Source organism: Trichechus manatus, unplaced genomic scaffold (genome assembly GCF_000243295.1).
Source record: "Trichechus manatus latirostris isolate Lorelei unplaced genomic scaffold, TriManLat1.0 scaffold00023, whole genome shotgun sequence".
Classification (NCBI taxonomy): domain Eukaryota; kingdom Metazoa; phylum Chordata; class Mammalia; order Sirenia; family Trichechidae; genus Trichechus; species Trichechus manatus.
Window position 1 is genome coordinate 934,439 of NW_004443959.1, and position 24,648 is coordinate 959,086.

The following is a 24,648-nucleotide window of genomic DNA, read 5'->3' on the forward strand; positions in this document are numbered from 1 at the left end:
GGCCGAGCCGGGCGGCGGTGGTGGCAGAGGCTCTGGGTGAGCGCAGCGGGAACACGGCCGCGGGGAGCGCGCGCGGGCCGGGGGTCTGCAGGGAAACGGGGTCAGGAGTCGCCGGGCAACTGCAGGGCGGTGCGGGGCGCCCGGCGAACACTGCCATCCTTCCCCAGCTCCCGACGCCCCTGAGCCTTCGGAGAGGGAGGGAACTGGGAAGGACCCAATCCTTTAGCCTTTCTTGAGCGGTCGCCGTCCAGATGTCTGTCTGTGAGCCCCACTGCTCCTCCTCTCTGAGGACTGCCTACCGATTGATCCTCTATTCCTTTCCAGATCACCCCTCCTTGCCCCGCGACAAGGCAACACCCCCTCCAGATGTCTTCATCTCCAAACCCAGTTTTTCCAGGAGACCCCAGCCCTCTGTTTCCCTACTCCCACACCATAGGTCAGGGCTCCCTGCCACTCTCCACAGCCCCAGAGGCAGGGATGATCCTTCTCCCCATCCCCTGTACAGCTGGATCTTTCTGCTGCCACTTGCCACAGAGGTTCTTGGCCAGCCAGCAAGCTGCTGTCCCCAGAACCCAGCACCCCTTGCCACCGCCCTCCCCAGGACCTGAGTTTGGCAAAAGGGACCTTATGGATCCTGAGCTTTGGGAACAGTTTGACCCATTTCCCAAAAGGCTGGTCCCAGGCCAGCCATGGTTTTTGGTGGAGACACCTGTCTTGCCTGCCAGCTGAAGGACCGAGAAGCCTCTGTCAAAATGGGCCAGCCAGTGCTTGAGTCCTCCTCCCAGCTCCCTTGACTTGCCAGCCGGTGTCCCCAGAGACCAGGACCAAGAGCTTTATCATTTAAGGACTCTAAAGCTATTTATCGACCCCATCCCCAGGTCCCCAGGATTCCCCCGTCCTCTGTGTGGGGAGCTCAGAGACCAGTACAGATGGGGCCACCGTTCTGGGCCTGGGTCTCTTCCCACAAGCCCTTGTTTTCCCACCCACTATCCAGACAACTCAGGGTAGAGTAATGGGGCTGGTGTTGAGGGCCTTGGTCTTCCCCACAGCTCTGTGGCTCTCCCTCCCTTCGCTGTCAGAAACTTCCCCCTTCTTTCACCATTCACCATCTCCTCTGGATAGGGCCTGGGCCATCTGCACAGCATCAAGTCCCCAGAGCACAGAAAGCTGGGCTGGGACCATGAAGGGCTGAGACCTGCCTGGGGCAGCTCGAGGAAGGTGGCCGCTAGCCAGGTCAGGCTGGGAGTCTCGGGTGGGGGACCAGGAGCTTTAGGATCTATCATTGGCTTTTACTGAGCTCCAAATAGGGTTCGAGGGCTAGCTTTGTAGTGAAGAGAGGAGGAAGAACAGGGGCTGTTTTTCCTGCGTGTTTCTGACTGTCTTGTGTTGCTATGGTGACAGTTTTGCCTCTCTTCCTCCTTCTGACTCTTCTGGGAGCTGGTTTTTATTGGTCTGTTGTCCTGTCTTTTATGGCTCTAATTTCTCCTTTCTACTTGCTCTGGAATGAACAGTCATAAACATGGGCACTTGGCCCGGGTTGGGGGCTGGCAGACCTTCACCTCCTCCTGGCCCTGGACGCCTGTATGGTGGAGAGAGTAAGGAATAGACATGGGGACAGACCTGCCCACACCCCTTCTTGCCTCTCAGCTCTGGAAAGGATAGCAGCAGCGTTACAGGCCCAGGCACACAGTGGGTAGCGTACTGCCTCTGTGCTAATAATAGACAACAAGGGTTGTGGGGAGGCTTCACTGGCATTATTTCCTTTCATCTTCACAACAACCCTGTGAAGTAGGGGCTGCCCCTCCTTTGCAAATGAGGAAACTAAACTCAGGGAGAGTGAACTATTTCCCCAAGGTGATGCCGATTGTGAGCACATAGTCAGCCTTCAATGTTTGTTGAATGAATGGGAAAGCGGTAGAGCTGGCACACAAATGCAGATCCCCCCTGACTTTCCACTCTGCTAGGCTTGCTCTAGTCCTGCTCCCAGAGGACAACAGAACCTTCCTTAGTCCATCCCCTAATCACATGCTTCTAGGAAGCTCACAGGAGGGGGTTCCCCAGTTTCCCTGCCTCTTGGGTGCAAGGCTGGACTCCTGTGGAGGCAAGCAGCTGGTGAGGCTGCTTTCCACAGAGCAGGCCTGCCATGCCCTTTCTGCACCCTTGCCCTGAACTGATGGGACCCAAGTTGAGAGGAGAGCTAAGCCACTTATGACTTCCTGTTTTCACTCAGCACCAAGCAGAATTCAGTTTGCTATGAGTCAGGGACACTGAGAGCAGAGCAGGTCCTCCCAAGACAGCCCTGGATGGGACTTCAGAGCTTCCCAGGGCCGTAGGCTCAGCTGTCAGCGACACTGTCCAGTGAAGCTGCACCCATCCTTCCCTTTTCTCCCGTTTCCCTTGATTGCACACCCTCTCCTTTTCCTCCCCACCCCCTTTCTCCCTTCACGTTGCCTGTACTCCAAGCTTGTTTTGTTAATAATAAGCTGATAAAGCAATATGGTAGCATGAATAGACAAGGGAATGAGCAGCCCCATTGTCAACTACTGGCCCTAGGAAAGTCACTTCACTTGTGTGAGCCTCAGTTTCATAGGCTTTAAAATGGGGTTGATACCATCTGTCCTATTAGTCACATTTGATTGTTCTTTTTGGATGGAACAGAATAGTTTATAGGGAGTCCTTTGAAAAGTTGAAAGCCAGAAGGACCCACAATGTCCTAGTCCTGTTGGGAGATCTCAGTGTTAAAGAGACCTCAGAACCACTGGTCAGAGATTAAGAACTCACTTAGGTATAATTAAGACGTAAAATCTCAGGTAACGTTAGAGGAATTCTCTAAAGTCACTTGTCCACCCTTGATGCTGAATCCATTTCTTCATTTATGGACCTTCCATTTATGGAGCACCAACTCTTAACCAAATACAGTTTTGGGAACTGGGGGGAAAAGTTAACACTGTTCTAGGTTTTCAAAGAATGTAATCTGGTGATAAAGACAGACATGGCAAGAGATCCTTGTAATATAGTCAGAGAAGGTGCAATAAAGCGAAGGGCAGGGTGATGTGGAGCTCAGAAGAGGCAGCTTGACTGGGTCGCCCATTATGGTGGGGTCAGGAGGCCTGTGCTTTGTGACTGAAGTAAGGCTGCCCACCTTTTGGGAAGCCCCAGTGCTGGTCCTCGCAGCCACAGTGTGATTGCTGGTGAGCTCCTCATTGAGCTCTGGTGAGTCGGGCAGGGGAGAGATATCTGGTGGAAGGCAATCCTGCCTTCTGAGTTTTGACTCATCCATTCACAGTAGCCTCTGGCTCCTACTTCATCTTAGTTAAAAATCTTTTCTCAGAGACTGCATGGGTTACCTGAAAAGGCAGCGTAGTGACTGGAAAGAAATTAGGTTTTGGTGTCAGATATGAGTGCAGATTCCACTACTGCTACTTCCTACCTGTGGGATCCTGAAGGAGTTACCTAACTCCTCTGAGCCTCAATTCTTCTGTCTGTAAAATGGGCATAATAATAGTTGCATTTTAAGAATGAAATGATATTATGTGTTTATAGAGTTTGGCATGGTGCCCACCTCACAGGAGATTTGTTATCTAGTTAAATTGATTAGAAAAGAGTTCCAGTTACTGGGCCTTTGGGTTCTCTTAGAACTGGGATGGAAAGCTCCCTGGATTAATTCTGGCCTTCAGAGATCCATTCGTTATCAGTGAAGGGTAAAAATTGCACATGCTTAGGTTCCTAGCAATGCTGATGAATCTTCCAGTTATCTCTCACCAGATAAGCTGCATTCAACCACGCTACAAGAATCACCGGCTCTGGATGTCATGTAACCCTTTTGTTTTTCTCAAAGGGGGACACATTTGAAATGGCAGCGAACACCTGAATTTCAGAAACGTGTTACTCTCTGTGAGAATACTTTTAAATGAATGAAAAAATGCATCCTGTTTTTCATTCTGAGCATGTTTAGCTTCCTTTTTTTTTTTTTTAAGTTACCATATATATGTATATACATTTTCCCAGATCATCAAAACAAACCTTGGACACTGACATTAGTGTCCCCATTTTACAGTTAAGGAAGCTGGGAAACATGAAGTTAGTTGTACCTGTCCGCCCGCTAGTAAGTGGCAGGGCCAGAATTTAAAACTATGTCCTGCTCGCTTTTTGCCTCATATTACAATCTGGTCGTTTCTTTGGCTGACATGTCAGTGATCTAAAATAACTGTGTTTGGAAAATGCAGGCAGATTTTAACAGGGGTGGAGCTGGTCAGTGTTGTAACTCGAACTTGTAGTAAATATTTAGAGATTTTTATTAGGGTTTTGCTCACAGCACCGCATTAACAAGGCTTTCCGCAGTTGGCTGGGGTTTTATTTCTCTAAGTAATGAATAGAAGAGGAGTTTGACATGCCTGAGTTAAGAGAACATGTTTGATGATGCTAAAGGTAGCTTCCTTTACAAAGGAATAGATTGCTGGTTTGTCGTTGAAATAAACCCTTCAACAGGCCAAGATTTTATAACGGAAGGTTTTCTTTTTTCTGCTTTTAAATCCAAGCAGTACTTATTGAATATTCACCGTGTATAAGACACTGCTAGATACTAGGGAGAGAAAGATAACACGTCGTTAAAGCAAAGCTATAACTATACATTTCTTTATTCTTTAAAATAATAAAAACATAGAATGAAACAATATATACAATAAAAACACCTGCAACACATTTTGAATGGAAATCATGGTAGGTGTATCCTAGAGATATAGGGGCAGGAGAAGCAACCAAGGACATGAAGTGTGGTTTGGTAGATGGCTCTTCAAATGCAAAAGGAATTTGCATTTAGTCAGTGAGTATAACTCATTTCTAGAAAATCCAAGTATTACAAAGCAATTATAGAATTGTCCCTTAGCTTTTCTCAGGTAATTGAGAAGCCTAATCTCCCAGGTTTAAGAACCCAGTGCCCCAAAGAATCCAAGCACTAGAACTGGGCACCACATTTGCCAGCACTGTGTTTACCAGGCCCAGCTTAGCACTATAGTCCGATGGGTCTCTATTTGTAATTATCTCAGGGCCTGAGTCTCATGTCTGCTTATTTAATGACTTCACTTTCTAATAAAAATTCTAGATGGCATAGATAATTTGATTTTTAAAATGAAACTGGGGAGATAGCATGCCCCAAAGAGTTTAATTGCAGTTTTATGATGGGCCAAGCATAAAAATGGGATCATTCATCCGTTTAGTAAATGTAACCTGGGTTCTTTCCCTGTGCTGCATTAGACAGCGTGGACAGAGTGAGCAGAATGACATTGTCTCTCCCCTCAGGTAGCTCTCACTCTACAGGGGAGGTGGAGGAGTAAACCTGTGCCAAAGTGGAGCTTGGCGAGCATCACACAAAGTGTAGTGTGCTGTGGGAAGACAGAAATGTCATGTTTGAATGCTTATTGCACCATAGCCCATTTCCCTAGATGGAGTATTTGTGGAGCTCCTGAATTACACCTGGCATTTTGCACACAGACATAGCATGCAACAGAAAATCACACGGCCTAGAAAGCTAGCAACCTGGGCTCAGCTCTCAGCTCTCCTCCTTACTGCCTGAGTGAGCAAGAGGCAGGTATCTTTGCTTCAGTTTCACTGTTGGTGAAATGAGATGGTTGAATTGGATGATCTAAAAGCTTCCTTCCACATCTAGCCTGATGATTCTAATAAGCCCTGGACTCGTTTCCCTGAGTGACAGGTGAAGAAGCGCAACCTGGCAGCCCTAGTTAGCACAGTTGCCGAGAGCTGGGGGTGGGGAGAGCTAAACATGTTTTCAAAGAATCCCTTCAGAGGGCAGAGAAGCTTTGTTCTCCCTCCTAGAAAGGGAATCACTTCCTGAAGGAGTGCCCGATAAGTGATTGAAAGTCAAGGCCAGCCCATGACAACAGGAAAAGGCAAGAAGGGACACAGGAGCTCAGCAGAGCCAGAGGCAGAGAAGACAGTCACCAGCTTTCTCCGTGTTCCAGATGGGAAGGTTTGACCTTGGAAATGCCTTGGTCACTACCAGTGTGTTCCTCTGTTTTAAGTTAATGTCTTCTTTAAAAAAAAAAAAAAAAAAAGCCACTGGTTTGATTATTTCCAGGTTGTAGAATAAATTAAAATACAGTATCATATAATAGTCACGAGGAATAATGGCAAACATGCAGCTACCTCAACGTACCATCAGTTCTCTCATTTTCTCCTGCAACAAAGACGTAGATGAGGAGGCTGGGTCCCAGCTATCTAGTGAGTGAGTAGAGAGGCAGTGTGTTGTGGTCAGGAGAAGAGCAGATGGAGGGTGAGAGAAGACCCAGAGTCTTAGGGCCACACTGCACGCTTACGAGCAGCCTGAGCTTTGGCAAGTTATCTCATCTCTTTGCGTTTTCTGTCTCCCTCAGAAAAAAATGTGGGTAGTAGCCCTTGCTGAACGCTTTAGGGTATTGTTGGCATGAAAAAGAATAATCACTTAATATCCATTTATAGCAATCTTCTGAATAGCTTTTGAAACAGAGGTTATCCCCATTCTACAGATGAGGGAACTAAAGAGTCCAGAGTACTTGTGTAATATCACCTCGTTAGGAAAGTTGCATAGAATTGGTATTTGAAACCATGTCTACATGTCTTCAAAACTTCATCTCTCTCTACCATCCAGTATAACTAAGAGCTGGGGAGCATGTGAGGAGCATGGAATTAATAAGCATGTGTCTTGGGTAAAATATTTCTTTCAAAGTCTTAAGTTCTTGCTAACTGGTTGTGCCTTTGTACCCTAAAGTTAAATATATATATAGCTTGTGTTTTACGTGCATCCCTGTGACTTAAATCTCTGCGTCTGACTGATGTCCTTCAAAGGTGTCCTTTGCTCAGCCTGCTTCATCAAGGATGCAATCCAGCAGTAATGAGTTGTGCCTGCAGTGTATGTAGCATATGGCCTTGCTGAGCTGTGGACCCCACTCAATAGAGGCAGGTTGTGCATAACTTATTTTTCAGACCCCAAGCTGGGACAGTTGAGGTCAGGAGAACAAAGAGAGGTATGTTCTGGGCTTCCAGAATGACAGATTTTCATATTCTCAAAGCTGGATGTGAACACCTCTTGTCTAACTCAGTTATTTTACAGAAACTGAGGTCCAGAGAGAAAGAGAGAGCATGTGAGTGCACACACAATGATTTTTCCAAGGCTGAAGCAAGAACTCAGCTACTACAAACCTTTGAATTCCAGAGAGGTGAAGTGTGTGCCTAAAAGTTCTAAGAATTTTCCAGAGCTTAAGGATGAGAGCATGGATTTGAAAACAGACCTGAACTGGAATCCTGGTTCTTCCCTTGGGCAAATTCCTTGATCTTGCTAAGTTTTCTAAGTTGTGAATTTTGGTTAATAATGTTTATGTCTCAGATATATTGTGAGGATTAAATAAATTAAATATATGTCAGTCTACCTTTTTGCCTAATCTTTGAAGAAAATTTGTTTGGAAGTTTTTGCTCTTCCCTTTAGGTTCCTCTTTATTTGTTGTTCTGCGTGGAAAATGACATGCAACTTCTTTCTCTGACGTATTCCTGAATTGCCCCCTGATGAACTCCCAAAAAGTCCACTCTTCTGGATTTGTATTCCTAGCTTTTGAGTTTTCACTTTATGCTTGAAATGAACCTAGCTATTATTCTGTGTTTATTGGATTGTAATAAGGATAGTGATTCCAGTCACGATCAAGCATTGCACATACTATAGGACTGATCTACTCACTCTTAGTTTTTTCTTTATTTTTAAATGTGTATTTTTTTTTTCTGAAATGTTGAGCTTTCATATTTGGTGTTACTCAACTCTTGAGTACCTTCAGAAGTAACAAATTTGGATATTTAAGCTATTTTCTGACAGAGACACGTTCCTTTATATCCAAGTCCAAAAACCTCTAAAAATGGAAAGTTTTTTTCATAACTCATTTAGAGGCAACACTGACCTGATCTGACATGCAACTATTAATAGTTTTCATTTAGCCCACTCGGAATGAATAAATTTTGCTGTAGAAAGATGAGCACCCCAGATCATGCTGGGGATGTATAATATATGGTATATGCACTATATTATCTTTCTAAAATCTAAAAAATTCTAAATTTGGAAGAACATCTGAGCAAAGATTTTTGAAGATGTGCCTGTGGACCTCCATCTCAAAACACCTAGTGGAAATCACAGCATTCCTGGGGTTGGGGAGGCATTGGTGGTGCCCTTAAATGTCCAGCCTTGGATATCAGATGGGTATGGTGACATGGTTCATGATGGCATCACTCACCTTATGCTTATCAAACGCATTCATGGTCAATTTTATATTTCATTAATTTAAATAATAGAAGATGCATATTAAATGACCAGTTTTGGTACCAAAACAAAGAAACAAAAATTAAAAGAATGGGTTTCAAAGTTCCATTGGAAAAAAGTAATAATAAATCCTCAGAAGTAAAATTAAGCTGGGAATTTTTGACAACATGGACTGTAATCAAGTTTCATCATTGGCCTTGGGGGGAAGGTAGAAGGGAATTTTTAAATCTTACTCATCTCAGCTTTATGAGGAGGAAACAGGGCTTAAAGAGTGAATATGGGGAAGTGAAAAGCCCTGAGCAGAGTGTGAGAAGGTCTTGGCTCTTATCTTCGCTTTTGACTTGTTAAGTGACCTTGGCCTGTGGCTTCCTTTGTATGGCCCTAGGAACTCTGTTTCTAAGTAAATGATTTATTCCTTTCTCTCTCTCTAAAATGCTAGGGCCCCAAAAGAGAGACTACTGTGTCCTCATGGGAAGCGCTGAGCATAGACCTGATGCTTCTTGTCTTTTCCTCAGACCCAGACACTGTTGCTCTGCCCGGCTTCAGCTACCTATATGGCTTCATTCTAGTTGCTGCTGCCCTGGCTCAAGGCAGACTGTTGGAGGGATGTGAGAAGGCTTCCATGTGGTCTGCCTTGGTTTCTTCAAGGCCATTGGCTTACTTCTCTTTCACCACTGGATCTTTTGATGCCATGGGCTTGCTTGTGTCAGATTCATTTTGGCTCCAGTGCCTCCATTGCCACTGATGCCCAGTGAGTGTTTGTTGAATGCTTGAGCAAGCATCGTGTGGTGACCGCTGCCCTGATGGTGATGGCCATTGCCAGTGGTTATTTTACATTCCTGGGGCTATAGTTAAAGCGGTGACTAGGCATTGTTGAGGGTGATAGTTCCCTAATGGAGAGCACAGGGCCAGTACAAGATCTGCCCAAGGAAAAGGATTAGTTCATTGTCATGGACATTGTCTGTGCGGGCTGCATATTGAAATATAGAGCATTTAAGTAGAGAGAATTGGGGACTGCCCTTCTTCCTCCTTCTACTCCTCCTCCTCCTCCTTAGTCTTCCGTCTCTTCTCTGCTTCCTCCTCCTCCTCCTCCTTGTTTTTTTTTTTTTCCCTCTCTCTCTCTCTCTGTCTTTTGAGTTTATGTTTAACATATCATAACTCTGACTTTTGCCAGATTGAAAGTTTAACATTTCTTCCAGAATCTAATTAGGTTTAAAAAGCCTATGGTGCTGCCTTTCTCTAAGGACCCAACTTACTCATTTGGAGGGAATTCTCAGTTAGCAGTAACTCATGATAGGAACTAGTTGCCTGACTATGCACAGATGGTTTCCACAATAGAGAAGTGACCTTGGATTTTAGGATCCTGAAAGCCTTTGGTTTGTACAGACTGTTGAAGCCACTCGGGAGTTGTAAACGTGGTTTATATGAGGTATAGAGATGAGGATACTTCTGAGGATGGCTTATACATTAAGCCTGTGTGTGTGTGTGTGTGTGTGTGTGTGTGTGTGGTATCAGTGTATGTGTATGAGTGTGGTTGTGTATGTGTGATATGTGAGTGTGTGTGGTGTTTGCAAGCATATATGACTGTGTGTGTGTGGTGTTTGAGTATGTGAGTGGTGTGTGAGTGTGTATGTGTGAATGTCTGTGTGGTGTTTGAGGGTGTGAATATGGTGTGTGAGTGTGGGTGTGAGTGTGTATGAGTGTGTGTGGATGTGGTGTTTGAGGAGTGTGGTGTGTAAGTGTGTATGTGTGTTGGGTTCTTTCAGATCCAAGGAGGCACTGCCAAGGGTAGGGCCCCACCAGGCACTCTCTGGATAAGGCTCTGCCTCATAGCAATCCCTGGCTTTTGTGTAGCTCATAAATGGAACTGACTGCTGAAGTGCTCCTGCAGGAGTGAGGGACCTTTTGTTGTTCAGGGACCAGTGGCCACCAAGAAAGGCAATTGAAGTTAACAGGCAGGAAGCAACTGAAGTATGTTTTCTCAGGAAGAAATATCTAATCCTCCTGCTTTTGAAACACAAAGGACTGTACAATTTGTCTGATATATATTTTAAAAGATTCATGTCATTTGAGGATAGTATTTTCACAATAATAAAGGTAAAAGAAAGAGAATCCTAATGCAGGTTTTAAAAAATGAAAGCCTAAGAATATATTTCAATTTTATTTAATAGTTAGTAGAGGGGAAGTCTGAAAAGATTATTAAAGGGAAAAGAAGGAGAAGGAGAAAGAGAAACTGTATTGAAGTTGCCTTAAAAAACAAAAATAAAAACAAAAAACAAACCCATTGCCTTCAAGTTGATTCCAACTCATAGTGACCCTATAGGACAGAATAAAATTGCCCCATAGGGTTTCCCAGGAGGGGCTGGTGGATCTGAATTGGTGACCTTTTGGTTAGCAGCTGAGCTCTTAACCACTGCGCCGCCAGAACTTCTTTGAAGTTGCCTTAGTGCCTGTGAAAACGTGGCTTGCTCTGGTCTCCAGTGTTCACATCTTATTCAGGTTCTTTCAGGTCAAAACCAAGCAGGGCTTGGCAGAGTCTGGAGACTGTACATGAAGGAGGAGAAGGAATGAAGTAGGGGTAGCAATCCATGCACAGTGTTGCTTTCTGTCCTTAGCTGCGATGATGCTGAGGAGCAGGAAGACCAGGTGGGGCGGTGGAGAGAGCATTGCCCAGAGAGTGCCCTGGGGATTAAGCCTGGCACTGCCACAAGCTTACTGCCTAACCTGTTGGATGCCTCTTTCCTTCTCTGAGCCTCAGTTCCTTCATTTCTAAAGAGTGCGTCTGACTAGATGAAGTCTAAAGCAATCCCTAGGTTTACAAGCCTGGCTCCAGACTGTAGGCCCCGAGACTGTCTTGGGATGGGGAGGAGATGCTTGTCTCTAGGTTGCAGCTGCTGGAGCCAAGGCCCCTCTTTTCATGGGGCCAAACTGGGGCCCCCCACATGACTGTGGGAGAGTGTGTAAGCTTATGCCAGTATGGATAAAGAGCCATGCACATCTCCCCTATTTTCTCCCCTTTTAACCACTTGTGTACCCCAGCCCTCCTTTTGCTTTTCACACTGTAAGTTCAGTAACTGGCTAGTAAGGCTGTGGGTTGCATAAACTAGACTGTTAAACCTCAAATTCAGGAAATAGTTTCAGCAACTCATAGAAACTAAAATAGCTATAGAACACTTGCTATCTCGTGGTATATACATGTGAATTATTTTTTTCTACCCAACAATTTATGGGTTACCCAGTATTGTCACGGTCCCTAATCTCGTGAGGTATCCTTAAATTTCAAATTATACTAATAAACAATGCATCATGCTATTCAGCATGTGTTTAGCACCTACTAATTTCTATTTTGCTAGTCTTTTTATATACATTTCTCGCCCTACAGACAGCCTTGCAAGGTAGATATTTTTATTCCTGTTTTGAAGATAAAGACACTGAAACTAAAAGTTTTTAAAAACTTGCTTTAAGACAGAGGACTGAAAATGAGGAGCCTGGATCTCAATGAAGTCGACGTGTCTCTAGAAGTCATACACTTTCCCATACCACACGTCTCACGCTGCTTCCAGACCGCAGTTTTATTTTATTTTTTTAGGAAAATAAAATCCTTTTTCCTGCCATGACACCACTCAGACCTCAGAAAATGCAATGATCATAGCTTGATTTTTTTGCCTTTTTCCAGAGTGGAGTCCCATGGTTCTCCCCACCTTCATGTAAACTTCGTGCGAATAATGTATTTCCATTTAACAAACTTTTACCGTGTGCTTCCAAAGAGTCAAGCACTGTTCTAGCAATGTTCACATGCGTCATTTAAGGAGAGAGGATGTTCTTATCTCCATTTTATAGAGAGCAGAACTGAGACTCAGAGAGTACAACTATTTACCAAAAGGCAGAAAGCATATGAAGTTTTGTGGCTTGCTTGGTGAGTTAATTCACAGAGAACAGTACTATAGGGGATTAGAAATTCTGCCTTTGGTCTAGAACTGAAGCACCCCCTGTTAAACCATGAGATCAAGTTCAGTTAATCCATCCAGCTCCCACCCTCATTGTGCTGGGCTTCCCCACTTTCTGTCTTCTGTGGTCACAACTCAATCTGGTAGCTGTAGAGAAAGGTATGGTTCCTCTTGTCTTTTCCCGTCTTGCATCAGCCTCTTCCATCTTTGGCTCATTGTAGTTGGCCCAAACTCCCTTTTTAGTTTCATAGCTCATCACAGACTTGCAAATATTATGCATTAGCTTCATATTACAGAAGAGAAAACTGTAATGTGATTTACCCAAGATCACACAGAAGCAGCATCCTCTTTTTAAAATGTTCTTTCTTCAGCTGGACATATCCTTTGTGATGCAGTTCTGGTGTTGCATCTTCCCCAGCTTCCCACCAAACTCATCCAGCCATCCAGCCATCCAGCCATCCAGCCATCCTGCCATGTGTCCATCCACTTACTCAACAAATATTTATTGGGAACCCAAGGAATGAGACACTCCTTCTCAGGTCAAGTTCTGGGGATACAGCAGTGAACCAAACAGACAGAACTCCCTACCCCCATGGAGCTTATATTCTGTTGGGAAAAGATGGACCATAAACACATAAATAAATAAAATATATGTTATATGAGATGGATAAGTTCCATGAAGAAAAATGAAGCGGAGATGGGTATACACAGTGAGGGGCGGGTAGCGGGAAGTGTGGGCGGTGGGGGAGAGCTGCTATTTTAAGTAGGGTAGTCAGGGAAGGCCTTGCCAGAAGATGATGATTGAGTTAAGGCCTGGAAGAGTGAGAGAATGGGCCATGTAAATCAGCAATTAAAACATGTTCAAGGCATGTGCAAAAATGTGGGTGAGAGGTGCCTGGCACGTTTAAAGGACAGCAAGGAGGTAGATGGCTGTAGCAGAGTGAACAAGTGGACCGGTAGGTAGCAGGCCATGAGGTCAGAGAGGCAACAGTGGGCCAGCCTGTGATTTCAGTGCCCTCCTGGTGCTGCTCCCTCTGATGGAGAAATTTTACTAGATTTTTACTGTATTCAGTTTTCTAGTCTGTCCTGAAATTAGCCTGGGCACCCTGCAGGCAGGCCTGTGCTTTTCCTTAATCTTCACATACCTATCCCCTAGCTCAGGGCCCATCTTAGAGGGTGATCACGACAAAGGTTTGTTTTATTAATGACTCTGCTTCTTTTTTTTTTTTTTTTTCCTTAAAGTCAAGGAGGTCTGGTTAAAGAGTATTTTTGATTCTTTTGATGAAAATGGGAATTTTTGAGGGTCACTGGCTCTAAATCCCAAATAGCCAGTTGTTTTCTGGACAACCATCAGATAGGTAGAATGGTTAGGGACAGAATAAGGTCCCAGGAAACAGCTGGAAGTGAAAGTGGTGGAGTGGACAGTGTTAACTGGGGTCAGGAGGAAGAGGGCTTCTCCAGAAATCCCCAGGGATTAACAGGACTGCCCAGATCCCTGCTGGGGACTGGTGTTTATGAAAAGTGACCACAGACTGGAACAAGGAGCTCTCGAGAAACCCTCTAAGTGTGTTGGGATCCCAGCCAGGACTTTCCACTCACCACTTTGCTGACTCAGAGAGTAGTAGTGGAGCCCAGGGGACTTGAGGGGAAGGCTTTATCTCTGGAGACCTTTCTGAAAAGAAAAGAGCATTCTCCCCTGGTGGGGATTTTCTCCTCACAGAGCAGAATTCTGGGCTCTGAAATACCTGAGTTTCATCTGAGACAGGGAAAAAACATAGGAAATGCAGATGATCTAAAACAAGGGCAAAGAAGAGGGCTAAGCAAAAGCACGTGGCCTCCGGTGAGCTTCCCAGGACCAAGGACCAATCAAGGCTGCCAGCTTCCACCTCCAGTGGCATATCCTCTCCTCATATGAATCCTGCATCCTTAGGGCAAAGGAGACTCACAGCAGTTGGTATAAGTAACTCAGTAGGGTCAGAGGATGATGGGGAGGGGTACTGGGAGTAGGCGTGGAGAAAGTGAAAATTGAAGCTGAAGGACATCTAGCTTGTCCTCTGTGGAAAACCATTAGGGAATTAACAATGAAACGATGAGACTGGGTTTTCAACCAAGAGTATTTGTGTGTCAGAGTGTATATGGCATCGTTATAAAAGTGTGGCTATATAGTTGCCTTTTAACCATACAACAAATGTTTATTGAGAACTTATATGTGCAAGCATTGTTGTGGTGCTTGAGATAGATACAGTAAATAAACACTGCTTACATTTTAGTGCAAGGAACTCTGGTGGCACAATGGTTCAGCACTCGGCTGCTAACTGAAAGGTTGGCAATTCAAACCCCACCAGCAGCTCCGTGGGAGAAAGGCCTGGCAATCTGCTTCCGTAAGGATTATAGCCTAGAAAACCATGTGGGGCAGTTCTGCTCTGTCACATTGAGTTTCTGCGAGTCAGAATCTACTCGATGGCACCCAGCAACAACAATATTGTACTGTACTTTGTTTGAAGGACCTTTCTTCAAAACACTTGGGATAAGATCACTTGAATTTCCTAGTTTCAAATGCATGCTGCAACTTCAGAAAGGTAGAGAAATTAAAAAGAAAAAAAAACTCACAGTATCTGATATTAGAAGAACAGGGAGTTAATACCGTACCTGCCAAAGACCTGTGGGATCCTAAAGCGAGTCACACCATCTTCTCATCTGGACCTTCACCTTCTCATCCACAAATGGCGTTGATGGTCTCTCCTGCCTCCCTCTCTTTCAGGGATATTTTGAAGATAACAAGCTTTGAAAACAATTTAAAAGCTCTATGCAAATTGCATCATGCTTGATATCATGGACATCATCTTTGGTAGAGTAGAGGGTCAGTGAAAGAGGAAGACCCTCAGTGAGATGGATTGACACTGGCTGCAACAATGGGCTTAAACATAGCAACAGTTATGAGGACGGTGCAGGACTGGACAGGGTTTTGTTCTGTTGCACATAGGGTCTCTGTAAGTCAGAGCCGACTGGAAGGCGCCTAACAAAAGCAACATACAAATCACAAAGTCTTAACATGCCTATGAGGGACTTCTGTTAACAGCGTGATACCTGGTGAAGGATTTTGGATGAAGTGTTTAACATTTGTTCACAACTCAGTTTTTGTAAATTTTGCTTCTCCTGATATGTATTGAACTGCCTGTTTGGGATTTCTCCCAGCTTTCAGAATTGCTTTTCCTGATTTATATTAGTGTTGGGTTTCCACAGTTTAGTGTAATGCTTTAAAAACATATACATGTATACTGTTGTTGGGTGCCATCAAGTCTCATAGTGACCCTATAGGACAGAGTAGAACTGCCGCATAGGGTTTTCTTGGCTGTAATCTTTTTGGGAGCAGATCACAAGGTCTTTCTCCCATGGAGCTGCTGGGTGGGTTCGAACCGCCGACCTTTCAGTTAGCAGCTGAGTGCTTAACCATAGCACCACCAGGCCTCCTTTATACATGTGTAGGTTTACTTGACTACTATGGAGCAGGTCATTTTATTTAGCTGCTATAACACTGACGGAAGAAACTCAAAGGGCTGTTGCTCAGGACATGGGAGCTTTGGGTGCTATATAAAAATGCATTGTGGGTCAGTAGGGGGAAGAGGTGTCAGAAGTCAGCATAGCTCTTGTCAGGGTAGGAAGCCAATAGTGTGAGTTGGCATGGAAAGCCACACCCATGGCAACTCTCCTAGAGCCCCCAAAAAGAGCTGCTAAAAGTTGATTTGCCTAGTGAAAAGATCAGCTGCTGCAGAATGCCTTCATATATGTCAGCAAGCTGGGACGAGAGAGCACAGAGCCAGGCTGAAATGTGTCCAAATAAATGATTAAGGTGACTCACTCTCCCCCATTGACGGGAGTTTTTTTTTTTTTTTAAAAGGGAAAGCAAGGGGGAAAGAGGAGAATAAAACCAAGAGAAAGAACAATAGAGTTTGAATTTAAAACAATAGGAACAAGCAAATTGAATTAGTCACTCATGTCAGATCCTGTGAACCTTTGTCCTGAGTTATACCATGCTGACTAAGTAGAAGGTCAGGGAACCTTTCTGCTTTAATTTCCTGGTGAAATTCCTCACCCTTTGATTATTGGCATCCCCAGTGCTGGTTTCGTGCATGTGATGGATGTTCTGGGAATATTTGTCGTGTAGCTGCTACAGAGCAATTGTGTTAGCTCAGGAAACCTTCCTCAGCCAGAGAAGGGCAGGCGCTATCCCCTGAGCTGTTTTAGTACAACCACAGGAGCTGCCCAGCCATGGGTGAAGGAGTGGAGCTGGGAGCCAGTTACGCTTGATGGAGCGCTGTCCTTGGGTTCTGCTTTTCTTTTATTCTATGACTCTTGTTCTTTAGAGACATCATTCTTGATAGTGGGAACTGGTGCAGAGACCAGTGAAACTTTTATGGTTTGCTAGTATTTTCATTGATCTGCAATTTGCAGATCAGATTTTTACATTGAAGCTGAGCCCACCTTCTTTCTAATCACATTCTTCCATGATGAAGTATACAACGAAAAGTCAGGTTCGTTTTGTTCCCCAGAGCTTTCATCTCTTTGCTGTTTGAGTCTAGGCCATCACTTAGCCACTCTTAGGGCTTAGGGAGCTCATCCATAAAACAGACAGGATCCCTTCTTTACTGACATCAACATAATACCTATGAATGTAAAATAATTTGGTGTATTTGTCAATTTTGCTGCAATAAGAAATAACCCCAAATCTAGTGATTGATAGAAACGAGCAGCCTGCTTATATCACATATGAGAGACAGCAGGTCAGTCTGTGGGTCACCGATCCACATTTTTTCTCATTCTGGAACCTGGGCTGAAGGCACAGCCACGTAGTGAAACGTGCCATTCTCATGAAAGAGGGAAAGAATGAGCTAAGGTGGCAGAAACTTGAGATGCTTCTTGGAGCTTGTGCTGGGATGTGGCATTGCTTATTCTACTCACATTCCATTCACTAACCAGGACGTCTGGCCAAGTCCTATATCAATTGTATCCCCTTCCTGTGGGCAGGGAGGTAGTATGTGCAGGTCACTCTCAACAAGCAAGGCTATGTAGCCTTTTACAGGGAAAGAGGAACGAATAATTGGGGAAATAATAAGGTCTGACCCATACACAATGTTCTGCTGCTATTCAGAACATTGTGTTTGGGTTAGACCTTATTATGTAATGATGTAGTTTGGCAGTTATGTAGTCTTCCATGATGTGATCTGATGTGATCAGCCGACCAGTAGTAAGGGGAGTGTCCTTGGGGGTGTGGCCTGCATCCCATATATATATGGACATTCTGGCAAAGCTCGCTTGCTTGTTCTGGGTCCTGTGCCCAGCTTGTCATCATCTGACCTCCAGTTCTTGGAACTTGAACCAGCTACCTGCCATACTGCCTGCTGATCTTGGGATTCATCAGCCTCCACAGCCTGTGAGACAGCAACCTGCCATCTTACCGGCCAATCTTGAGTTTCATCAACCTCCACAGACTGTGAGCCAGCACCCTGCCGTCTAACCTGCCTATCTTGGATTCATCATCCTCTGCAGCCCGTGAGCCAGTGGCCTGCCATCTGACCTGCCGATCTTGGGTTTCTCAGCCCCTGCAGCTACTTGAGTCAGGGAAAGCTCCCAGCCTGATGCCTGACCCACAGACTTTGAAATCATCAGCCTTTGCAATTGCTTGAGCCATTTCCATGAGATAAATCTCTTTCTGTCTCTCTCTCTGTATGTATGTGTATATATTTGTATATATATGCTTCACTGGTTTTGCTTCTCTAGAAAACCCAGCCTAAGACATTTCAAGCCTTGAGTTGCAATATTGAAGGATTCTATGGGCAAAATATTGAATGATGCAGGAAGCATAAAAAGAAGATGGAAGGAATACACAGACTCTCTGTACCAAAAAGAGTCGGTTGACATTAAACTATTTCAGGAGGTGGCATGTGATCAAGAACCAATGGCACTGAAAGAAGAAGTCCACGCTGCACTGAAGGCATTTGTAAAAAACAAGGCTCCAGGAATTGGTGGAATACCAATTGAGATGTTTGAACAAATGAAAGCAACACTGGAAGCACTCACCTATCTAAGCCAAAAAATTTGGAACACAACTACCTGGCAACTGACTGAAAGAGAGCCATTCTTGCGCTCATTCCAAAGGAAGGTGATCCAACAGAATGTGGAAATTATCAAACAATTTCATTCATATCATATACAAGTAAAATTTTGCTGAAGATAATTCAGAAACAGTTACAGCAGAACATCAGCAGGGAACTGCCAGAAATTCAAGGCGGATTCAGAAGAGGACATGGAATGAGGGATATCATTGCTGATGTCAGATGAATACAAGAAAGTTGTCTACCTGTGTTTTATTGACTGTGCAAAGGCATTCACCTGTGTGGATCATAACAAATTATGGATAACGCTGCAAACAATGTGACTTAATTGCAAAGAATGAACACTTAATTGTGCTCATGCTGAACCTGTACATAGACCTAGAGGCAGTCGTTTGAAGAGAACAAAGGGATACTGTATGGTTTAAAGTCAGGAAAGGTGTGTGTCAGGGTTGTATCCTTTCACCATACTTATTTGAACTGTATGCTGAGCAAATAATCCAAGAAGCTGGATTATATGAAGAAGAATGGGACATCAGGATTGGAGGAAAACTCATTAACAACCTGTGATATGCAGATGACGCAACCTTGCTTGCTGAAAGTGAAGAGGACTTGAAGTACTTACTGATGAAGATCAAAGACTACAGCCTTCAGTATGGATTGCACCTCAACATAAAGTAAACAAAAATCCTTATAACTGGACCAATAAGTAACATCATGAAAAACAGAGAAAATATTGAAGTCGTCAAGGACTTCATTTTACTTGGATCCACAATCAATGCCCATGGAAGCAGCAGTCAAGAAATCAAACAATGCATTGCATAGGGAAATCTGCTGCAAAAGACCTCTTTAAAGTGTTAAAAAGCAAAGATGTCACTTTGAGGACTATGGTGCACCTGACCCAAGCCATGGTATTTTCAGTTGCCTCAGATGCATGTGAAAAATGGACAGTGAGGAATAAGGAAGACTGAAGAAGAATTGATGCTTTTGAATTATGGGGCTGGCAAAGAATATGGAACATACCAGAAGAGTGAACAAGCCTGTCTTGGAAGAACTACAGCCAGAATGCTCCTTAGAAGTGAGGATCACAGACTTCATCTGACATACTTTGGACATGTTATCAGGAGAGACCAATCCCTGGAGAAGGACATCATGCTCGGTAAAGTAGAGGGTCCATGAAAAATAGGAAGACCCTCGATGAGATGGGTTGACACAGTGGCTGCAACAGTGGGCTCAAGCATAGCAACCATTGTGAGGATGGTGCAGTGTTTCATTCTGTTGTACATAGGGTCACTGTGAGTCGGAACCAACTCAAAGGCACCTAACAACAACAACATATGCTGAAAATTTGTAAAACAAGGTTGTGAATATTTTGTTCTTAGTTCAAAAAAAAAAATTGATGGCATCCTAGGAATCGAGCTTATATCTATTTTTATTGATAATTTAGGGAGAAATATTTCACTAGAATGAAACAGGTCCATGACTGAAGATATTTTGTGGCATTCACCCCTATATCCCTAAAACCTAGGACTGCCTGAAAAATAGTAGGTGTTTAACACAATGCAGTGTTTTGAATAAATATATGAGGTCACAGCTGTCCCAATATTCTGGGATTTTAAGAAAGTCAAATATAATTAAGGTTCCTGCAGTCTCTTTAAGACTAGAAATTTGACAGAGCATGTATTTTAATTGTGTGCTAGAGAGAGAAATGGGTTTATCGAGATTTATTTATTTATTTTCAAATATAATATCTCTGAAGCCTTTTTTATTTCCTGTATTGGAAGTCATGTCATCACATAAAGAACTCTGGTCATGCGAGGTCTCCAGCATTAATGATGACAGTGTTCTTAATACAGACTCTTGGTGCATCTTTCTTTGGGGATGTTCAAAACGTTTATTATTCCTCGTGTCTTTTATTGTTGCTATTTCTACCCTGTCCTTCTGGAAGCAATGTTGTTGTTGTTGCTAGCTGCCATTGAGTCAGCCCCAGACTCATGGTGATGCCGTGTACAACAGGATCAGACTGTTATGATACATGATGTTTTCATTGGCTCATTTTCAGAAGTAAATCACCAGGCCTTTCTTCCTAGTCCCTCTTAGTCTGGAAGCTCTTTTGAAACTTGTTCAGCCTTGTAGCAAACTTGGTGACAGACAGGTGGTGGCTGCACACGAGGTGCACTGGCCAGGAATCAACCAGGTCTCCCACACAGAAGACAAAAATTCTACCACTGAACCACCAATGCCTCTTAAATTTAGAGAAAAGGAAACCAAGGCACCAAGATGTGAAGGCAGGGCCAACGTCTCACAGTGGATGTGGCAGAAGCTCTGCTTCCTGGTGGAGCTCCTCCCAGACAGATAACACCACTCAAGCCATCACTCCTCCACTCACTTGCTGTGTGACCTTGGGCAAATTACTCAATCTTTCTGTCCTTATTGGACAATAGTAATAGCATCTTCCTCAAAGCGTTGCTGTATGATTTAATGAGGTCATGCATGCAAAGTGTTTGGGATCTGTCTGGCACACAGTGAGTGCTCAGTGCATTTGACTATTTATTGTTAGTTTCAGCGATTAGCCCTGGCAAGCCTTGGCACAAAGGGGAGATCAACAGGCAGACAGAGGCATGACTGTCTGCTCTTCAGGGATCATTTTCCATGTTTCTGGTCTTTGAGAAGGGAGAGCACAGTTTAAAAAAGAGGTTCTGGATTGCAACTGAGACATGGGACTTGGTGGACTGAGGGAGCTGAGATGGAAGGTTGAGGAAGGAAGGGCCTCTGTAGCATAAGCGGCCACATTTCTTGCCTTGAACAGCCTCATGATATGGTCGAGGGACTGGAAAACTTCAGATTCAGCTTTCTTGTCACTGCTGTCTCCTCAACCTGGGCAGTCAGGGGACTACGTGGGGTGGGAGGGGGCACTTCCTGTTGGGCACACTTCTCGTGTGTTTAGCCTTCCTTGTCAGGGCAGACTCAGGCAGTTCCCTGTCATTTCCAGATCTGACCATGGGCCTCAGACGGCTGTGGTGGTAACTTGGACAGGAACTTCCAAAGTAATGCTTATTTGAGACACAATGGCTACTTCAGTGACACTGCCTGACTTTGTGCTTGGCCTCTGGATCATGTCTCACATCATGGCCTGGGTCAGGCTGTGTGGGGCCAGTCTGTCAAAGGTTATAGGGGTGAGTACAGCTCAGGAAACATGCTCAGAGGCTGGTCTCAGGTAGAGGACTCATGAGGTTACTACGGGATGTTTGAAATGCAGACATGTGTCCCCTCTTACCAGGTAGGGCACTCCATTTCCACATATAATACCCTTCGGGGGGAAGGGAGGTCATTGCACACCATCATTATCTGGATTAGACCAGGATTAGATAATGTTCTAAGAGGCCAGTGTGAACTGCAACATGAACTTGAAAATAATAAAATGTCATTCTGTATTTATTCTGTAATTGAGATTTACCTTTCCCTTAGTACATTTAATTTAAATAATTTTTTGCTGAGCGTTGAGACATTTCAACTTGCTTTTCAACTTGTAATCCTTTTGTCACCAGGATTAACAGCTCTTCACAAGACCAAACAGCTCATTTAAAAGAGTTTTTTTAGAAACAACAGTGAAAATATTATTTACATGTTAGTCATTTTTCCTTCTGCTAACATTATTGGAGGAAACTTCTGTGTACAGCTCTGAGGATACATGTTCTTCAAGAGCAGAAGAGGACTGATTTTGGAGGGTTCTTGCCACATGCCCTTTCTCCCTTCATCTTCACAACAGTTCTATGAATTACATTTTATTGTTTATACCTATTTCATGGAAGAGGGAAGTTTCAAGGGGATGAACAGTTAGTTGGCTCCAGTTTATATAGTTGGTAAATGATGGGGCCAGGATTTGAACCCTAAGGTGTTTTTGGCACTGCATAGGATACCAGTCAGTTGAGTGATGATCTGACCAAGCTTTCTGTGGACACTTTATTTCACTATTTGCCTGGGCCAAAGTGGGTGAGAATTTGCATTTATGAAAACCATTATAATGAGGCTCAAGGTGATTGTCTGAGGGCGGACTTGGTAATCAGAAGAGGTGGTCCCCTGTACTGTTCCCTAACCCCCTCCCAGCCATACAGCTGGTGTGATGAATAGGGAGAACTCAGGGTTAACCCAGCCCAGGCCGCCAGTTGAGTTCTTCCCATCCATATCCTGTCCTCAGCTTTGACCAAGGCTGGCTTTCTCTCCTTCTCACTTCACAGCATGCATGGTAGCACTGGGGCTGTTAAGATTGGGCCTGGTTTGTCCATCCATTCATTCACGTCCTCATTCAGTCAACAAATATTTATTGAGCACCTACTATATTCCTGGCACTGAACAAAGCAAAGCCCCTGTTTTTTATCTATGCGTGTGTATGTATATAGTTGCACATATACAAACATGTAGTTGCATATGCATTTGTATATGAGTTGCTATGAGTCAGAACTGACTTGACAGCACCTAGCAACGGCATGCATGTATATATACATGCACGTTATTTCATGAAGTGCTAAGTTCTATCAGAAAGCAAAGCTAGGTAATGGGAGTTAGAGGGTAAAAGGAGTTCACTTTTATCTGGGTTCTTCAGAGAAGGCATATATAAGGTTGTCTTGGTTATCTAGTGTTGCTATAATAGAAATACCACAAAGAGAAATTTATTCTCTCACGGTCTAGTAGGCCACAGGTCCAAATTCAGAGTGTCAACTTTAGGGGAAGGCTTTCTTTCTGTCGATTCTGGAGGAAGGTCCTTGACGTCAATTTTCCCCTTGGTCTAGGAACTTCTCAGGGCAGGAATCTCGGGTTCAAAGGATGCGCTCTGCTCCCAGCATTGCTTTCTTGGTGGTATGAGGTCCCCATGTCTCTCTGCTTGCTTCTCTCTTTTTTTTTTTGTGCTTAAGACACAATAATCTTGTAGATCTGATCAACATAACTGCCACTAATCCATCTCATTAACATCATAGTGATAGGATTTACATCACATAGGAAAATCATATTAGATGAGAAAATGGTAGACAGTCACCCAATACTGGGAATCATGGCCTAGCCAAATTAATACACAAATTTTGGGGAGACAAAATTCAATCCATGACAAAGGTTATATTTGATAGTAAGATTCTATTTGAGCAGAGAAGTGATTGTGTGAGCTCTGTCAATATCTGAAGGAGTGTGAATTCTGCAAGGCAGAAGGAAAAGAAAGTGGGGAGATGCCAAAATGAGAATGTGCTTTGCTGATTCAGAGAGCAGGAGAAGAGGGTGGTATGTCTGGAGAGAATAAGTAAAGCCTGGAGTGGTAAAGGTTGAGGTGGAGGTGAGGAGGTTGGACAGAAGCTGTAGGGTTTGTAGGATGTGCTTTTAGCCTATTCGAACCCTGTCTGTTTTTAGGGCAGTACTCAAGCTCCCCCTCATGGGTTTATCAGACAGGCAGTGTTCTTTGAGGTCATCTTGACTAGGAATTTTGAAAATGTTTTCTGTCACGGCTACATGAAAAATGATAATGTTTGTACAACACTCTGTGGAAATGGATAAAGCTGCTTTTGGTCAAGGAAGGGTTGCCTGGGGCTCTGGCCACCCTGACCTCACCAGCTGACTCCCTAGACTGAGGGCATAAATATTAGCACATGGTTAGAAAAATCTGGTTTAGACCAAGCCATTTACTTTACAGATGGGAATACTGAGGCCCAAAGAGGAAAAACCAGAGCACTTGGTTACTTCTTCGAGCTGCCTTCTGGACACTTCCGGTCACACTGTGCAGCTTGCCCTACCATTTTGGTCACTCTGCACTTCTGAGTTATTTACCTGGCACTTATCACAAAGAGTGTCCACGTGTGTATACACATGTGACCTCTTCCCAACCAGATTATAAATTATCTGACAACAGAGTTTCTCTCATGTTCTCTTTCTTTTCTTATATCCTCCAAATTACCAAACATAATACCTTGGACTTTTCTATATATTAAAAGTATAAATGAATAATCATCCAGATTTATCCTTTAAAATAAATTATAGCATCTTCTACCTTCAAGTGTCCTTTCTTCCAAAAAGCATTCCTTGACCTTCCTGGCTGTAAACAGTCTCTGCTTTGTCTGGTCTGGTCTAGCAGAGCATTTTCTTTGTAACATCTTAGGGCTTTTACTACTTTGTACTTTCTATTAGAGTCATAGGTGACCATATTCTGTCTCCCTTTCCAATAATGTGACCATCTAGAAGGCAGAATATATGTGGTTCACTTTGCATAATGGCATTTACTTAACAGGCATTCAATTCAGATTCTGCTTTTTTTTTT

The 24,648-nt window shown here is 43.9% G+C and overlaps 1 protein-coding gene across 1 annotated transcript in view; it reads left to right on the forward strand.

Moving 5' to 3' along the window:
• The window catches only part of CYRIA (CYFIP related Rac1 interactor A), a 125,917-nt gene continuing 101,269 nt past the window's right edge, over positions 1-24,648 (forward strand). The window contains exon 1 of the mRNA XM_023728236.1: positions 1-36. The gene's annotated coding sequence lies outside the window, so the exon portion shown is untranslated. The remainder of the gene's footprint in view (positions 37-24,648) is intronic.